Genomic DNA, 19,955 nt, shown 5'->3' on the forward strand with positions numbered 1-19,955 from the left:
AGAAATACTGCAGTTCTGACCAAATCTAAATGTTTCTCGGATCAAAAATCACTTTATATTCTGTAGGGGAGAGTGGGGTCATTTGTGCCAAGGGGCCCTGTTATCTAGAAAACCATGGAAGAAATTGGTCATGTGACCACATATTTTTCAAGCGGCATTCATTTCACTCATCCTCCAAAGAAGGGAGACACATGGCTTGAGAGGGAAGCACATTTAATTTCAACAAACAATTTTTTACCCTCCAGAGTAAAATTTTTACAATGAAGGTCTTTTGATTGCTGTGTTTGAACAATTATAGACAACTCTGAAAATAGTTCACACACGTTTTAGTACTTTAGGCGACACCATGAGTCTATACAGTTAGCATGATGCTAGCTCAAAACATCTGGGGGATGAATTTTTTTCAAAATGGTGGGCTTGGGGTGATTTGTGCCAAAGGGCCTGGGTTACCCCATCTTCTGATTATTTACTATGTATTACTTCATTTGAATTTTATTGTTAATTGTACATTGTATTCTTACCTTTGATCACTAAAACTATGCAGCATTCTTAATTTTAGACCAAAATCCATCATAGCACACAAATATAAACGTAAGACGGACACGGTTTCAGCTTCTCTTGAGGAGTTGAAAAGAGCAGTGAAAGAGGTGAAACAGGGGAAGAGTTACGTCAGGTTGGAAAGGAATCTGCAGCATGACCATAAAAACACACAAAAATAGGAAAAATGAAAAAATCAGGCTATGAAAAAACAGCAGTTGCCAAACAAGTCTTCAATGAAAACATGGAGAAAGAGCCAGTTGACCACATGAAGACACTAGCAGCAATGTTTCATGGCATAGGTGTCATGAAATGCCATCAACTGGCTTTTGAGTTGGCACAAAGAAATAACATGGACATGCCTGCCAGCTGGACCAGAGACAAACAAGCAGGTTAGATCAAGTATAGGCTACTGGATCGTTATTTGGAGTGGATAGCTTCAACTTAGCCAAAGCTGAATGTAAATTACAATGTGCTGATAAACTTTGAACCTTTTCTAGACTTGATTGGTTCAATGCCTTTAAAGTACGCTACCATTTGGCATGTGGCGTTCCTGAAGCAGCCTGTCTGTCTGCTGGTGACCGTCATCGTGAAGTTTGCAGGTAAAAAATCCAAATCCTATAACTATGTTGGATTGGTGGAGAACGTTAAAGGTGACGAGATCAGAGCAAAGTTTCTGAAGCAAAGTTGTAAGAGGTCTGTTGATGGAAAGCCCATCTTCACATTTAGAGAGGATGATGAAGGAGTCATCCCTAGAGGTGATGTTCTCAAGAAACTACCTACACCACAAAACCTTAGTGGTACAGCCAGAAGGAGCAGAAGTTCACATTCCCTTGCAGCATTGACAAGTGGGATGTTCAGCAGAAGCTCAAATCTGTGAAGAGATTCAAATGCAGATGATTTGGTGCTCATTTTGGATTTTTTATTTTGTAGGATATAGGTAGGATGTAAAGTAGGATATTAAGTTATAGGCCTAGTAGGCTGGATCTGTGAGGAGTAAGAGTCAGTTAGGTGTTCATGTGACAGTATAGGCTTTGTTACAGAAAAGTGGCCTTTAATGTTTTGCTTCAATTATCAACGGCACAATTTACGCCAGTCTATTCTCTCTAATGGCACAACTTTCCCGCTCCAGGGGCAAGTTGTGCCACAAAACCACTTTTTTTCTAAAGCTGTATTTCTCAAACAGTTTATTTAAGATAAAAAGTGATTTTTCCTAGGGATGCACAACATCCTAATCTATATGTACATGTTTTAGTTGGAGGCATTAATTTTACTCCCCTTGTTTTAAAGACACTTTAAGTAAAAACTGGCACTACTTACCCCACTCTCCCCTACTGTTCACTGGTTGTACCATATTTAAATGATGGTGTTGAGCTTTGGGGAAACACAAGATTTAAACAGGTTTAAACTGTGGAAATGACATGAACTATATCAGGTATCGTTAGCTAAACACACGCCATTGTTTCAACTTACCTTAAGTGAACCTCACGTAACTTGTTTATGATATTTTTGATAGTATCATAAGCCGCAAGACTGGACCTTGTAAAATGTGGATCTCCGTGATGGACTTTCTTGGAGGTCGGGGTTTACCAGAAGAAGCTCTGGCACTAATGGAGGAGCAGAAGGTGCGTTATGGCAGCTTGTTAACTGCCTTGTATACTGGCTAACCAGGTATATTCATTTACCTTCTTTCAGGAAAGTGTATCCAAAATAATTAAGATTATTATTTTAGCCGTCTCAAATTTAAAGTCCATACTTTTGAAGAATCTCGAGATTATTTAAATATTATTTTTAGCCACATATCTTGATATTGGAAAGTCCTGATTTAAGACTTTAATTTTATGATAATAGTGTGAAGATACCAGTGATAGTCTCCACATGGGATGAAAATTAGAGCTTGAAAGGACAAACCAGTGTGTCAGAAAGCAAAAAGTCTTTCCTTACACTTTATAAGCTGACTTTTCTAAATGTACTTATATGTTAGTCAAAGTAAAATTCACTTGAATTTCATTTTAAGGAAAAACATTTTTTCTGCTTATATTTTGAATTTACTAATCCACCAAGAAGTGAAAATTATTTGAGCAGAGATTGACTGCATTCATATATAAATATGAGTTTTTATGCTGTAGATATCACAAATAAAAGGCAAACACTTCTTCATAATTATTAGCAGACTTAGTGATATTTGATTGCCAGAGTTTCCCCATGAATTGTTCCTTCCTGAATTTAAGGAAGGAAATCTCTTTTTAATAAAAGCTACCTTAGAATTGTAGATTCCTATTAGAGAGATTTGAGATGGATGTGAGCAGTAGAAATGTTTGTTTCCATTTTGGGTAAATCATGAAGTTAAATGATTAGTTGATTTACCACTTAGATCAATTAGTCATATTCATTTAGCCGTTCATGTACCTTCTACTGTTTCCATATCATGTTGTGTCTATCGTGACCACAGCGAAGCCTTTGCACATTTACAGTAGCATGAAAAAAAGGCGAACCCCATGAATAAGACAGAAAGTCTAGAGCTTTTCTAAAATATGGTTTCTATCAAATTTATTCTTTGAGAAAATGAAAATTACATCTGCAAGAAAATGATATTTGATCCTAAAATGGGGGAGCAGGAAAAAGAAAAACATCTGCAGCTGATGAGTCCAAGTATGTCAAACTTCAGCTGGAACATTAACGACATTTTTATTGTTCAGTTTACCGTTCAGGTGATGGCATGGTGCTAAAACACTGAATATTTTCCTCTTCAGCTATTTGTTGACCTCCCTGTCTACTGTGCTTGTTTTCTAGAATAACAAGTAAGATTCAAAAGTATTGTACATTAAATTATTCGTCTCATTCAAGATATTCCTTTGCTTTCCAGATTGACATGGATGTCATTCAGCTTATGGATGATTCAGCTTTGGCCAACTATGTTCCCTCATACGGAGACAGAATCACTTTTACATTTTTACAAAAACCAGTTTCAAAACGAAAATTGGGTCTTTTTGAAAAACTGGGTGAGAAAATGAAGTTAAGAAAAGAAAAGAGACAAGAAAGAAAAAAATATTAAATAAATTATTAATGTGTTAATGTTGTTTTTACCGGTAAAATCATAAGTTTTTCATAAGAAGCGGCTGAGTGGATTATTTTGTGACGCGTTGCCAAGGTAACCGTCTCTGACATAGAACCTGCAGCTCGGTCGGCTGCAGTTATGTTACGTGACAGAATCATTTCAGAGGCGGGTTCAGCTCTTACAGCTTGTGTGTGTCCAGAGGATGATGCAACATTTTGTTTCAAACAGTCAAAGTCTACAGATAGTTTCCTACATGTTCAATAAGCCTGCAGGCTGCTCTGATCTGGCGTCTGCTGCCCGGCGTCTGAGTTTCTGTTGCCATGGTTACCAACTACCGTTTACTCAGCACATGCATGTAGAGGACAGAGGGGGCTTGCTGAATAGGTATATTTATAAAATAATTACATTTCAGATGGTATGTCGCGTCAGCTATATTCGGCCTTTCATTTAATATATTATAGAGAAGTTTGCAAAAATGATGCAAAAGTTTATGAAGACAGGACATAGTGGCCGTGAGAGCTCTAACTGCAGCTTAGTAAAACACATTCAAATAGATAAAAGATCAGCAAATTAAGAATAAATTTCCATCAACTTGACTGTACAACAGACAAGCTGGTGTTATGCTCCAGCCTGTTGAACTCTCTCTGCTGTCATACAGCAGGGCCATTTTTTTCAGAAATAACACCTAAACACAGTCAAGGTAAAACAATGCTAAAGAAAGAAAAAAAAAAACAGATAGAGGCAATGTGTTATGTGTGTTTGGTAAAATGTAAGAGGTGACAGGTCTCAGACTTACTACGGATGGGCTGAATCAGATGAGGAATGACAGGAAGGATCTTGGACCCTCCGCATTCCAGCATTTCATGGATTCCCTTACAGGCCAAGAGCTCCAACGGATGATCAGTTTCATATAATCCGTCAAAGAACAGTGACAGGTTGTAAGCCAGCTTCTCAATATCCACCTGAAGACAGAAATGCTCATTTGTACATTTATGTTCAGGTATTCTTGGCAACTGTCATTTGCAGGGAAACAGAAAGAGGGAAGGGGGGCAAGAATCATTTTAACTTTCCATGTAACTAACAAACTGCAGTTCCACCACCAGCCAGTAGAGTGCATGTAACTAATAAACTGCAGTTCCAACATCAGCCAGTAGAGGGCATGTAACTGGCTTATTCTATGAAACTGGTGCCATTTGAGTCCTCAACATTTGATGACATTAAAAATCCATAAAAATGAGTCTAACTGTATTTTAAACCCCTTCATTATTTCCATGGTTCAACTCAGGAGTTTTGCCTTTTACATCTTAAACAAATTAACATTGGTAAGAAGTTTCTGGTGCTTAAAAGTGATTTGGTGAAAAGTACTCAGACAAAAGAAGTTGGTAGAAACAGAGGGATGAAGTTATTTGAGGAGACCTATAATCACCAGATATTACCCTCACACAACGATGTCTTATGTTTCTGGATAATTCCAGTGAAAATGAAGAGTTTCCATTCAAACTAAATTAATTGATGAATTTCCCTCTCCGAGTAAATTATCCAAATAAATAAATGAGATAACTTGGATATGTAAGTGGTTTATTTAATCATGCGTTAAGTTTTTTTTTTTTTTTTTTCTTTGATTTTTTGGCTTTGATGACAGAAACATGGCGTCCATGTCTCTCTTCCCTGCTGCAGCGGTGCATCTGATGTAATCAGGAGAGAGCGGGTTTATTAAAATGAAGAGACGTTTTCTGTCTGGAACTTAAGACAGAAGAAGAAGAACCGACTTTTCTCTTTGTCTAAACCCATGCAGATGGCAGAACATTGTGATTTTTGGTTGGGAAACTGCTCCCAAAAGACCATGAGGAACTTTTTTTTCTTCTTTTTAATAAATGCTGTTTTAATTTATGCAAGACAGCAAAGCTAAGACATGCTTTCTGACTTTTACAAACGTGCAGCATAAATCGGGTCTTCTTCTGCCTCTGGTTCGGTGAATCTTGGTCGTAGCGAGATGAAACTTCCAGCTGTGGAATCTGTGAGATGTGAGCTTTCAGTAGAGTTTGTTCGTGTTCATGCTGTGGGAGACATCATTTGTGTTTACATATTTTTCGGACTTTGTGTAGCTGCCCTTTAAATTGTTTGTTGTCTTAACTGTGTTTGTTGGTTATAGAAATGGCTTTACTGAGCCAGAAACCTGGATAATGAAGCAGTGAAGGTGCATGGATGGAAGTTATTGTGCATATTGTAAATATTTCTCTCTCCTCACCATCTAGAAGCTGTGAGATTCTCATCCTGCTTTCTGTCTGTTCACCTGATGCTGATATTCATCACATATTGTTCCTTCTGTGTTTAGAAGGAAGCAGCTTCACAGCTTTAAATTCATCCTGCTGACTTTTTACCTTTTAGTTAGTAAATCCTGAACATTTCATCCTTCTTTCTCATAAATATGTGGTTTTATAAATATATATGAAGAAATATTTTAACTGTTGCTGTTTAAAGAGAAAACTGCTGCTAAACCTGTTTATGTGTTTAATGCAGGGGTCTGCAGCCTTTCCAATCCAAAGAGACATTTTTCCCTCAGCCAGCTAAATAAAACTCGTTTAGAGACGCAAATGTTACCAGACTTTTCAAAAAGGAAACTTAATATATATTTTTAATGAAGAGCCACCATAGGATGTTTATTATTTTTAAAGAACCACATTTTTATTTCTGTTTTTGGGTTTTAAAATAAACAAAAACATAAAACCTTTATTAAAAAAAAGAGGATAAACAGACTTTCTTCTAAGGGATGTAGATATTTGTGGAAAATGATGTAAAGTAAAAGAAAAAAAAGTTCCTGGTTTCCAACCTAATGACAAGAAAGATTTAAAAAAATATTTTAGCCATGTATTTAGAGACATTGTGGAAGGTCCAGAGAGACACTTGCAGCTCCAGAGTCGCAGGTTGGAGACCCCTGATGTCGTGTTAGTAAACCAACATTTACTGTATTTTCTTTATATAACCGTAGGCCTTCTTTTAAAGGAAAGAGACATTTTGTGTGTAACAATGCGATTAATCGGGATTAAAAATTTTAATTGTTGCCCAGCACTACTTTTTTTTTTTTTTGTACAAGTTTGTTATAGAATCTTACAGCATCACATTTATCCAGTCTGTTTGAATACTGCTTTAATTATGTGGCCTGTATGGAGTCTTATATGATGAAGTCTGCATTAGTGCTCCTCCAGAGCTCAGGTACAGTCGTCCAGCCTTAGATATTCATCATAATTTCACTTCTTAATAAGGTGTACAGTTCAGCAGCAGAAGATGCATCTGTAGGAGCATCCATCCCTTTTCCTGCATTAAAAGACAGCAGAGCTCAAACACACTTTCATCACATGGGTTTTGGCCTTTGGGTGAACACTCTTGCTTGCAAAGGGCCAACTCCACCATGTCACCGGGTTTCATGCTGTCCTCGGCACCATACATCTCGGGAAGTGTGTACATGAGAACAGGGCGACCTCCAATAACACCATGGCCGGACTTTGCTCTTATCTTGTGTGAATTCATCAAGTTCATCCTGCATAAAAACAAACAAACAAAAAACTTTTTATATAAACCAATGTTTGCATTACACACACACAATCCAACCGTTGCTGCGTAAAACCAACTGATGTGGGATTTTTTGTAATAAAGCCACGGAACAAAGACATGAAGTTAAAATTGACGGTGACAGGACTTTGCGAGTCGCTGCTCTCCAAGGTGCTGACCCGCGTACAGGTAGAAACATGTTTATGGTCAAAATGCTCTTTTTCTTTTGCCACTCAAACTGCCAAAGCTTTTATTGTCTAAATGTAGTTTTCACTTGCTTAGTAAGATTGCTCGCTCCTCTCAGCATCACAGTTTTACTCTTTAATTCTATTTAATAGAAAAATGTTTAGTTTTGTTTTTCTTTGTGCATCATTATTATATCATTACCACATGAAGAGCATCGTGCATTTAGCTGCTATTCCCATTGTTATTCTGTAAACTAGGTTTTACCTTTAAAATGTTGGTTCGTGTGTTTTGGCCATGGGGCAGTCATGACAGACAGTAAGCTATAGAAGAATAAGAGGACAGATGTCTGGAGACTTACCTGAACTAGATTTAGGAAGCAGAATTGGATAAGACTTTTATCTAAGAAGTCACCAGACAAACGTCCATCACCTTGGAGAGTTTGGAAAAGGTTTATCCAAAGTGGTGCACTTTGTTTCCTCAGGATTCTCCACCACGACTCCATCCGCTGGTTTGCAGTACTGCAGCCGTAGAGGAAACTTCGTCTCTTGCTAAACTATCTGCTTGATTCCTGCACAAAAAGACCATCATGTTCTCGATGTGCCGTTCTCAGTACCTCTGTCAGCACGTAGTCGCTCTGGACATCCTCTCAAGCGCTCAATGGAAGTAATGAAATAGTCCACAATTACTTTGGGGTGGTTGTTTGTTCTGTAGGCTTCCATCCACACAACATAGCGACTGAAACCGTCAATGCACCCGTTAATGGCAGTGCCATATGGCTTCAGTTTATCATAAGAATCCACATGCCATAGAGCGTTGGGTCTTTGTTGTGGTGATGCCTGCGTCTCAGACGCCGTGCCCGCCTGAGTTCAACGTCTTCAGGGTCAAACAGCTTGATCAGCTGTCTTACTGTGTCTTGTGTTACCACATATCCTCTCTGTATTGCACGCAGGTGTAGCCATCGATACCCTTGCATCTGCCCATTACCGGCTGTTTCCTCTTGCAGGAATGCAGCCACGTCTTCCAAGTTGGTTTCTCCTCCTGAATAGTTGCAGTTTCTGACACAGTCTCTTCAAAGACGAATACTTATTATAAAGCTATCTATCTATCTATCTATCTATCTATCTATCTATCTATCTATCTATCTATCTATCTATGGGATCTGGTGGAAAATAGAAAAAACCTAAATAATAAAATAATATTTGAATACACATTAAAATAATTCCATATAAAAATATACAAGTTATTAAAAAAGTAATTATAGAAAATAAAATGGATTGAAAAAAACTAATCTTGATATCAGTTATAGACCACATCGCCCAGCCCTACACATAGTCGGGCTTTTTGAAAAGACCCTTACAAACATGTAGACTTTGGGAAACTTAATGTTTGAGGCAAACAGCCAGCAATCACCCAGCGAGCAGATGATACCACCATGTTCATGAAGCAGTTAGTAAAAGGACTGTGCCAGTGCTTGCAGGTGATTGGCTGCTGATCCTGTGTCTGCAGCTCCGCCCTCTTCCAGGATTGGTCGCCAGCAGCTCCGTCGTCTCTGTGATTGGCCAGTCTGGAAGACTCCTCTATATAAGCTCCTGATCTCCTTCATTCTGGGCAGCTGTGTCAGACTGGAGCAGTTCTCCACTGAGGACTGGGTTCTGGCTGTTTACTTCTGTCCCAGGACGCTCCAGTCCTCAATACACCTAAAAGTAAACACTAAAGAGCGTATGGATCAATAAACATGTTTGAGAGTAAAGGATTGTTAGCTTTTATTTCCATTTAAAATGTCCCTTCTGGCTGGTAAATAAATACATGTAGAGAATTATTTATTCCCAGTCAACATGACCAGGAAACGTCCAGATAGCAGATATTTTATGGCCAGTTAATGTATTTCATTAGTGTTCTGTGTATTTAATTAGGATCCGTGTTTATAATCAGGGTTTTCCAGGATCGGGACGACTTGTGGAAAAGTGTTCAGTTCTTTGTTTGCTGGACTTTTATTTGTGATTTATTTTTTCTAATTTCTTTCAAAGACACTGGAAGCCGAGCTGCTGTGTTCGAGTGTTTCAACCATGTGAACAGTTGGACGGCACAAAACTTTCTACAACTCAACAGTTCTAAATCTGAAATGATCTTCATCAACCCTCCTCACTCCACCGCCCATATTGAAGACAGTCTTGGTCCTCTCTCCTCTAACATCACCCCCTCTGCCAGAAACCTGGGTGTTATACTTGATTCCAGTCTTAATTTTCATCTTCACATGAAAAAAGTCACCCAGTCCTGTTTCCTTCACCTCCGCACCATCAGTAAAATCAAACCTGTCCTCTCCCGGCCCGATTTAGAAAAAGTTATCAATGCTCTCATTTTCTCCAGACTCGACTACTGCAACTCCCTCCTCTCCGGTCTTGACAATAAATCCTCTCTCGCCTCCAACTTGTTGAAAAGGCAGCAGCTCGGCTTCTCACTGGTTTTAGCAGAAGACAACATATGACCCTGTTTTAGCCTCGCTGCACTGGCTCCCTGTACGTTTTAGAATTGATTTTAAGGTTTTACTGATTACTTTTAAAGCTCGTTTAGGTCTGGCACCCGGCTACATGACAGAGTTACTGACACCCAACGAGCCTCCCCGCAGCCTTAGATCCTCAGGCAGGTCCCTTTTAGCTGTGCCAGGGTCCAAACTCAAGACCAGAGGTGACCCAGCTTTTTGGCTCCGAGCCCCTCGACTCTGGAACGACCTACCTGAGGAGATAAGGCTGCACCATCAGTTTCATCTTTAAGTCACTTCTTAAAACACACTTTTATCCACTGGCCTTTTTATAACCTTTTTATTTACTTATTTACTTTATTTCTGACTTATTTATTGTCAGACTTCTATTTGTCTGTGGAAATGTGCTCATGCATGTGTCTTTTCTTTGTTGGTTTTATTACCTTACTTTGCTGTGTGCTGTTCAGCACTTTGTAAACCTTGTTTTTTAAAAGTGCTATACAAATAAAGATTTATTTATTTCTTTATTTAAAAGAACAAATGTTCAGCTTTCATGTTTAGAGTGTGAACTCTCTTTATGTGTGATGGAAAGAAACTCTGGGTCGGCCTGATCCATCACATCTACCTGTAACGTCCAGCTGCAGCAGACCCAGAAAGAGTGCTGACACCAAGACCACCAAGAGACCAGGACCACTAGAAGAAGGACCTGTCTGGACAGAACCTGGAGAACATCAGAGAACAGGTTTATTGTGAACAATAGACGTCATTGTTGACTCTCTTGGTGCTGTCCAGGTCAGGTGTTTCTGGTGGCCTCAGGTGCAGCGTTGACTGCACTACAGTAGCTACTTCCACACTGTCTACATGTGGACTGTCTTCTTCTATGGTGCTTTTAAGAGCTTACTTATCCCAAACGCTGCTCCTGCCCCTATCAAACAAAGCCGCTACTGCAGGTTTAAAGCTGAGAGGGTTCTCACGTCACACAGTTTGTCCGTTCAGAGACACCGTAGTAAAAGTGGTGGCACAAATGTGGCAGCTGCATGTCTGTGGACGTACGCCACGTAGATATAAACGTCTCATTGTAAAAGAATAAAACATGTTATTTTAGTAAAGTGTTTAGATGCCAATAGAAGCAGTTTCTGATGATATGTGACATTTTCTGTCAGTGACCTTTGTTTTTGTTCCACGCTGCACCTTTAAGCTCAGTTTTGAAGCTTCCTTTAAAGAACTCTGACATGTTTTTATATTTCAGGTTGCCTCACTTTAGTCCAGCCACGGTCATGTTTTTCCCAGCATGCATCATTCTGACCAGTAAACAGGGATTATTGCTTATATCCAGGTAGAAGTATGTTTTCAGACGGCCTGTACATGTTTTACTTTTCCCTGTGAAGAAACGCTGAGTGAAAAGTTGATGCTGAAATCAGTGGATCCATTCAGCTCAAAGACGTCATAAAAACTTGTATTTAGACTCAGTTTCAGCTCAGATGAATTAGTTATTAAACTGCATGTTTCTATGTGCAGTTAAAATGTTTCCAGTAAATTCCTGCATGGTGCAAGTTGTCAGTGATGTTTGCAGCTTTGATCCGTCATTATGAGCACGTTCCAGCCTGATGCAAAGCTGCCGTCTCCCTTTCACACTCGCTGCTTTAACACATTTATTACATGTTTATTACAACTGATGAGAGAACGCTGAAAAACCAACAAGACACATTTAACCAGCTTTTATTTTCATTTAGCTTGTGATAAAAACGTGAAGTATTAAATTTTTCTTAAACTCTGGTTTTTGGAGGCCATGTTGAAACAAAGTGTGAACGGGTTAAACATCAGTATTCTGCTTTACAGTCATGGTGGCCTGGAGCTTCCAGCTGCAGTAAAAACAGTTAAAAAGCAAACATGCCCACATTAAAACATCCAGTCTGGAAGCAGCAAACCTACCATGCAGGTTTCTGGACTTTGGGAAGAAAGCAGAGATCCTGGGAAAAGCCCACATGGGCAAAGTGAAGAGGAAACTTCCACATAGCTGAGGTTTGACCACGGGGCCTTCTCTGGGAGACGATAGTACCTGCAGGGGATTTTATATCGGTGGGAATCTTTGACACAGTATTGAGGCCTTGAAGAAAAGTAGACTTGTATTTCCACTAAATAGACTCAGATGTGTGTGTGGGCAGCCTGAAGGAATACATGCTAACAAAGTAGCCTGAAGTGTTTGATTCACACATAAAAGCAGCTGCTGGAAAGTTGTCCACCTCCTCATGGCCTCAAACAGACGTCTCTGTTTTCTTTTAGCTCTGTGCTTCATTTGATGGAATTACAAGTGAGTTCGCTTTGAACATGTGATCAGAATGAAGCAGCACTAGACTGTCTGAAGGCGTATTTCCACCATTGTAAAGCTAAACTGAGCTGATGTCATTGGGACCAGGTCACAGATGCTTTAGAAATGACTTTGGAGGGAGAAATCATTGGTTTTTATCTTTTTATAAAGGTGGATTTTACACTGGAAATAAAAACGTAAAACTTCAGATTATCTGGTTTAAGGTGAAATTCTATGTTCAGCTACAATAAATATTTAGTGAAATCCCTGCAACGGCTCCTGGATGTGAAAGTAGATTTTAGAGCCTTTTTGGAAGCAGAAAGTAAACTGAGAAGTTTTTATTTTTCTTCATTTAGATGTTCACTTCCACTTTTTTGGTCTTTTTGGCATCAAACTTGCATATTTGCTGCTTCTGCCGTGTGTTTGCCTCCATATGTTGCTTTTATGTATTTATCCCTGGAAAGTTCCTCGTCTTCCTCCATCTGTTCCCGACTCTAGGACCAAAGTTTGGATTTGTAATCATGCTGATGTCCCACCTGTCCACTTCCAGGCCTCCCAGCGTTTATTTCTCCTCTAATGCTCCGTCAGGGACCAAGCAGTAAGGCAGCAGGATGCAGGTTTGCTTCAAAACTGCTTCATTTACCCCAAAACCTGAAACCTGTCACCACATCCAGGATTTAACTAAACAGCCTGACAAGAGGCCAAATAAATAGAAGTAGAGTGAAAATCCGAAGTAAAGAGAAGTGAAAGAAATGAAGGAATAAATGAACAGAAACAAACTTCCTGAACAATCAAACAGGAAGTTAAATACCAGTTTAGAAAAGCCAAAGTAAACACAAAGAGGGGAAATAAAATGGCTACTACATTTTGAACCAACCTCAAAATGAAGCCCAAACCCCCCCAATGACTCTGCAGTGTCATAGGGGGGTTGTGGTGGAATCCAATGAAGCTGCAGTAGTTTATCAGTCCTCAGACCTGGACCAGGCCTTTGCTGCACCAGGAAGGAGAGACTGAACCCAGGTACCTGAAAGAAAAGAAACATGAATACGAACATAATCTGACCTCACAGCGTGAAGGTGTGTTCAATATTGTAGGTATGAGGAATGAAAGGAAGGAAAGAGGTGTGTGAAATAGTGTGTATCGTGTTTAGACTTCTGCTTGCAGAGACAATGAAAGTGGAAATCTACTGGTGGTGAGGTGGAGATATTAGCATGTGTGGCTGGCCGTCACGCTCACACACAGGAAGTGGAGGAGAATGAAATGTGTTTATTGTCACGTCTTTGTTCCAGTTTGAACACAAGAATCTTCATGATGCAGTTTCCAGAAGTTTCCAGTCTGAAACGACATCATCACAACACAAGCACCAACATGTTGATAGCAGGAAAGAATCTGATGGAAAGGCCAGAACGTTCCAGATGTTTTTCCTGCTGGGATTAATGCATCATCTGAGCATCATTAGAACTGTTCACACTGAACTCGGATTCAGGTTTAAGTCCAACTTTAGATCATGATGAGCCTTCAAACAGCCATGAGATGAGCTCTGAACTCAGAGGATCAAAGCTTTTTCTCCTCTGAGTCTCCATCGTTCCCTCTAACATCTGCATCATCCAGCTGTGTGTGCATGGCTACAGCGGTCCAGTCTCATGAGTCCAGTCTCAGGTCCTGCTGGCTCTTCTTTCTATGATAAAATGGCAGCTAGAATCAGAACAAAGTGCAGGAAACTGTTGTTCCTGCTGCTGATGGAAACATCTTTTAATCCCATCAGTGATTCATGTTGAAGCTGATTTTAGAAGCTGAGTGTTTCTAAAAGGTTTCCTCAGACTTCCTCTGCTGGTTTAGTGTCGCTGCTTCTTTTCCGTGTAAAGGTTTGTCAGAAATGAGCTCTTCTGCTTCAGCATCACTGTTGGCTTGATTGTGTAGAAATGGCAGAAGTTTCTAGTTTAGCTCTGAAGTGTAAACTCTGGTTGAGGTGATGGCAGGATTAGCAGCTGCTCTCCCTGTTTGAGCCGCTACATGCATCAATACTTCACAAAGGCCTTAAAGGTCTGAATTATTTCAATGTGCACAAATGAGCTGCTTTTCCATCTTTAAATTCCCTGATGGTTCATGCAGGTTCAGCTTTTACTGCCAGGTGAGGTAGAAGCTCCAACCTTCAATTATCCCTGTAAGAAAGTCAGGAATGTTCAAATAAAAGCATCAAAATCTTCATTTAAAGAAACATGAAGCTGACTGAAGCTGATAAACTACATTTAAATGAAACAGTGAAAGTTTTCAGCTCAAACATTTAAAATTCACCTGCTGACTGAAAACAGATTCATGAAAGTTTATTTGAAATGTGGAGCTTGAAGAATTTAATCCAAAGTCAAACATCTGGAGACAGAATGGGAAAACTGAACATTCGACTTTTTGTTTCAGAAACTATTTCTGATGTGAAAAAATCTCTAATTCAACATGTGAAAGAGTGAAAAAGTCAAATGAAGGACAGAATGAGGCAAACAGAGCGACGCACTGGGAGGATTTTCATTTCCAGCATCATGAAGTGAAACTGACAAGAACTAAACACAAACCATGTCCAGTTGATCCTGGAAGAATCCCAGCTTCTATCTTTAAAGGAGGGAAAACAGGAAACATCCAAGGAATCATCTAGAAGAGTTTCATACGTGAATCTGAAAGGCTGTTTCTGAAGAAGACAGACGCTTCCAGACTGAACTCTGGTTAATAATGTCTGACAGGATCAAACTCTTTACACAACACAAACACTGAGGAAGAAAACAAGCTGAACAAGAAGCCAAACCCAGGAAGCAGAGGATGATGAAGGTGCTGATGAAGATGTGGAGGAAGATCAGAGTCAGAGGAGACTCTGTAGAAGGACAGAGTTCCAGGAGGACGCTCCACATACGCTGCTACTGCTGGAGACGGAGGAGGAGGACATGTTGTTCATCTGTTATAGTGAGAGACAGCGTAACCATGACGATGAGAGCAGCTCAGACTCCATGAGGATTCATTTCCTCCCAACACGCCGTCTTTACTGGTTCCTCTCCTTCTGGTTCCTCTGGAACTCACTGACAAACGTCTCCTCTCCACTAACATCCCAGTAACAGCGAGCAGTCAGAACATTTCCACACAGAACCTGAAGAGGGCGCCATCACATCTGTCTGGATGATCAGGACATGACTGAGGGACGTCCACTAATGGAAACTTCCTGTTGTTGTCAGACAGGTGGAGCTTCCTGTTCACCGTGTTTGCTTCCATTGACTTTCCAGGAATCTGATGGAGAGAACAGAACCAATCCAGATTCAGGTGTTGATCTATTGGCACTTTGATGCTGACTTTGAAAGTGATGAATCCAATGAAAACACACACACACACACTTTCTCAGACCTGGTCTCAGCCATCGCTCTCCAATAGGCTCCACTCTGAAAGGAGGAGGGGGGTCAGGTTTGGCTTCTGTCTCCATCTAATCCCTTCTCCTCTACATCTGACTGTTTTTAAGCAGCTTCATCAAACATGAGGGAAATGAATGAAATGTCTGAGCTCCTTGTGTGTGAGAAGCTTTCACCCCCAGCCTCTAAGAGACCAATCACCACTTTGACCTGCTTCTACTTTAATATGAGACTCCTCAGTGAGGACATGATGGAGGAGATGAAAAGATGCTGCTGACAGGAGGAAACTAGACAGGTGAGGTAGAAGTGGACAGACAGGTATGAGGAGCTGTATAGGCCATAATTCATCCTCACACACACACACTGTTTTATTCACACACACACACATTTTCTCTCTCACATACTGTACATATATTCTTACTCTCACATGCTCACATTTTCTTTCCCTCTTTCATTTATTTTCTCTAATTCAGTGGACGTAGTTAATACGGTAATATCTGCATGTAAGAATAGAACATGTATGTACAAGAAGAGTGTGTGTGTGTGTGTGTGTGTGAGGAAAGATATGGTGGAAACAGAAGGAGTTTGGTGGAAAAGGCAGGCAGTTTATGCTGCGCTGTGATTGGCTGAGAAGCAGGTGCAGGTCGTCTCTAGTTCCCGCCTGACATGGATGGAAGAAATGAGACGCAGTGGTTTCAGAAATCTTTCATCATGACATGGTTGTGTTGGTCTCTTGAGCAGCAGAGGACGGTTCATCCGTCCCTAATAAAACTCAGACCGGGTCCAGCATCAGATGAGAGAACTCTTCAGACCTAAAGCCTCAGCAGTCCAGGCATGTACTCAAGACCTGGACCAGAGGGTCGCCACGGTCTTTAAGACACAAGACTCACAAACACTTTGGCAGCTGGACGTCCCGACCGAGGAAAAGGTGAAAATAAAATGTGAATAGAATCTCCAAGTGTTAGTTCCAGTGGACTAAGTCCGTCCTGTAGTGTGTGTTTGCTCATGTAGCTGCAGGCTGTGCTGCTGCTCCCATTAAAGAGAAACACACTTCTGAGAGTCATAGAAGCATCAGCAGTGGCAGCTGGGGAATAACGTGTTGTATGACATGTTGTCAGAGGACAGAAAGTCTTTCTTTGCTGGAGGCTGCGTTCACACCTAATAACCTGCAGACTCTAGACCCGGTCCAGTTGGGGGTCTGCTCCATTCTTCCTGCCCCAGTTAATGGGACTATTTTAATAACACACTCTCCTCACCAGAGCAGCTGTTACAGTCGTCTTTCCACCACTTATCTGGAACACACATTACATAATTAGTTTATTCACAAGCTGATGGGATAAAAATAAAGCTGGTAAAATGAAGCTGCTCTTTTATTTTTAGTCTTTTAGTAAAACACAAAGAAAAGTGACTTTTCTTTTAGGCTGAGTTTTATCAAACATGTTTCTGTCAGTTCAGATAAAGAGTTCTGGAAACTGCTTCCATCAGTCCAGTCACATCACTGTTGGAGCTTAGTGTGTGTTTAACACAACTAGCGGCCGTTTGCTCCGTCCGTAACCACGGCAACATGAGGACGTCTCAAAGCATTTACACTGGCTAGAGTTTGATTTAGTTAGTGAAGGTTTGCATGATTCATTTAACATTTAACAACTGTGGGAACTTTCTACAAACATCAAATATTAACTATAAAATAAATGTGTTCTATTTTCAGGCTAAAATCAGGATCATGATACTGGAAACAAGGACGTCGTCCTTCTTCCGGGACATCCAGCTGTTCTGTCATCAAACGTGGCACAAAGCAGAAGCTGCTGAACGAGGGCATGAACTGAACGGATCTGAATTCCAGAAATCTGGGACCAACGGAGTTCCTGAACCAATAAGAGACGCCTTTGGAGGGAAGCTGTCAGCTGATGTCAGGTCTGCACTTATATGTCATTGTTCTTTCTATCAATGTGTAAACGTGCTGTACTGACTACTGACATGGATTTACCTTCATGATTCATGTAGTAATTAATAAAGTACATGTGGTAAATTCCTGTAAATTCCTGCTGACTCATGTTATTGACGGTAGACCTGCTGAGTCATGTCCTCATGAAGGATGGAAAACAAGCAGATGTGTCGCTGCTTTATTGGAGCTGCGTGTTGTGCATTAATAAGTTTGTTGTTGTTGTGTTTTTTAAGGACTGTTTACTTGAAACTTTTCTACATTGTACTTGATGTTTTCCAGCCTAGAGTTTCTGACGGCATGTGGCAACAGACTGATTTCAGCCAAACTGCAGCTGGACAGCAGCTGGATGCAGATCTGATACACAAAGTCTAGAAATGGAAAGTTGTGTCCGTCAGACCAACACAGCGGATTCTGGGATGTTCTGCTCTCTTGGTGAAACAAGCTAAACATTGTCAGTCAGCACTAATCTTTGTAACGTCAGCTCTTCATGAACTTTCTTTAAACTTTGTGTCTATGAACAAACTGAAGACGTGTTAAATTTCTAGCGAGGAGTAAATGTGGGGCTTTGCTCTGGAATTTGACTGAGATCAAATAATAAGGGAATCTGGTGCTCAACAGAGATGCCGATCACCAAAGTCTGGACAACACAGCTTTTAAAGAAACCAACTGCTGACTTTTCACATACTTTTCAGTTTAACGTGTAAATGTCGTCTTTTTCTGCATTTTTACTGAATTTTATTTGAGTTTTTTTCTTTTTAAACCAATAAAAACCTCTTCAATCTGTCTGTCTCTGTCTTAGATTCAGAGATGGACTGAAAACACTTGGTGTGCTGGACTAAATCCAAGCTCAGCTCTTCTGTGCTGGTCTCCTGCAGCCTCTCAGCTGATGTGACTGACAGTCTTTTCATTATCCGCCATCTCCAGCTGGCAGCAACAGAAGCTGCTGAGGAAGTTCTTCCTTTCTGGAGACACATGCAGAAGTAAATCCATGGAATTTGACCATTTCTTCTTCTAACTGAAATATTTAGCTGCATCTGGTCGTTGTGTGTCAGTTTAGAATAGTAAGAGATGTTCTGCTTTCTGTTTATTGTCCAGCTTCTCAGCACAGAGCTTCATGAAGGTGTTGGTGAGAGCTTCCTAAAAGCTGAAAGCAGCTTCTCCATGTGACAGAATGTGATGTGATTCTTCCTGATTCCTCCACAGAGTGGACCAGCAGAGCTCAGGGCTTCCCAGTGGTCAGTCTGCCCAGCAGCATCAAACACAGCTGGACTCCATATTTATGGTCTGTACATGTACAACAACTACTTTTCCATCTCTTCTGTCCACATCATCTCCATGCTGACCTTTGTAGACCAGTGGATTGTCAGTGTGTCCAACATGGATCTGATGTTTGGCTCCATGATTTCAGTCTGATTGTGTCCTTCATATCGTTTCTCTTCCAGCTGCTGGAGGACAACATGATCACTTTCATGAAGAAGGAGCTGAAGAAGATCCAGAAGCTTCTGAGTCCAGATTACCCAGAATGCTCAGTGTTGGAGGGTGAGGATGAGGAGCAGAGGAAGAGCAGCAGAGAGGCGTTAGTGAAGATCACAGTGGACTTCCTGAGGAGGATGAAGCAGGAGGAGCTGGCTGAGCGTCTGCAGAGCAGTAAGAGGATTTCTCTAAAGATTGAAGCTGCTGGATAAATGACACATTTACTGATGTCTCAACACATGAACATCACATATTCACATCTTCATTCCTCAGAGGCTTCAAATCTTTACTGACTCGTCTTATTTCTTCTTTTCTTTCAGAACTTCTGGCTGCAGCTTGTCAACGTAAACTAAAATGTGGTCTGAAGAAGAAGTTCCAGTGTGTGTTTGAGGGGATTGCTAAAGCAGGAAACCCAACCCTTCTGAACCAGATCTACACAGAGCTCTACATCACAGAGGGAGGGACTGCAGAGGTCAATGATGAACATGAGGTCAGACAGATTGAAACAGCATCCAGGAAACCAGACAGACCAGAAACAACCATCAGACAAGAAGACATCTTTAAACTCCCACCTGGAAGAGATGAACCAATCAGAACAGTGATGACAAAGGGAGTGGCTGGCATTGGGAAAACTGTCTTAACACAGAAGTTCACTCTGGACTGGGCTGAAGACAAAGCCCACCAGGACATCCAGTTGACATTTCCACTGACTTTCAGAGAGCTGAATGTGCTGAAAGAGAAAAAGTTCAGCTTGGTGGAACTTGTTAATCACTTCTTTACTGAAACCAAAGAAGCAGGAATCTGCAGCTTTGAAGAGTTCCAGGTTGTCTTCATCTTGGACGGTCTGGATGAGAGTCGACTTCCTCTGGACTTCCACAACAATGAGACCCTGACTGATGTTACAGAGTCCACCTCAGTGGATGTGCTGCTGACTAACCTCATCAGGGGGAAACTGCTTCCCTCTGCTCGCCTCTGGATAACCACACGACCTGCAGCAGCCAATCAGATCCCTCCTGACTGTGTTGGCATGGTGACAG

General features: G+C 40.7%; 1 long non-coding RNA gene across 1 annotated transcript; it reads right to left on the reverse strand.

Annotated features, from left to right (window-relative positions):
• Positions 1–13,000: 13,000 nt before the first annotated feature.
• On the reverse strand, positions 13,001–14,993 carry LOC121655711. Its single transcript, XR_006013275.1, has 3 exons — positions 14,685–14,993; positions 13,356–14,279; positions 13,001–13,141 (listed from the first exon to the last, which is right to left on the reverse strand). It is a non-coding gene; the product is annotated as an uncharacterized LOC121655711 (long non-coding RNA).
• Positions 14,994–19,955: the final 4,962 nt, after the last annotated feature.

This window comes from Melanotaenia boesemani, chromosome 2 (assembly GCF_017639745.1).
Source record: "Melanotaenia boesemani isolate fMelBoe1 chromosome 2, fMelBoe1.pri, whole genome shotgun sequence".
NCBI classification, from domain to species: domain Eukaryota; kingdom Metazoa; phylum Chordata; class Actinopteri; order Atheriniformes; family Melanotaeniidae; genus Melanotaenia; species Melanotaenia boesemani.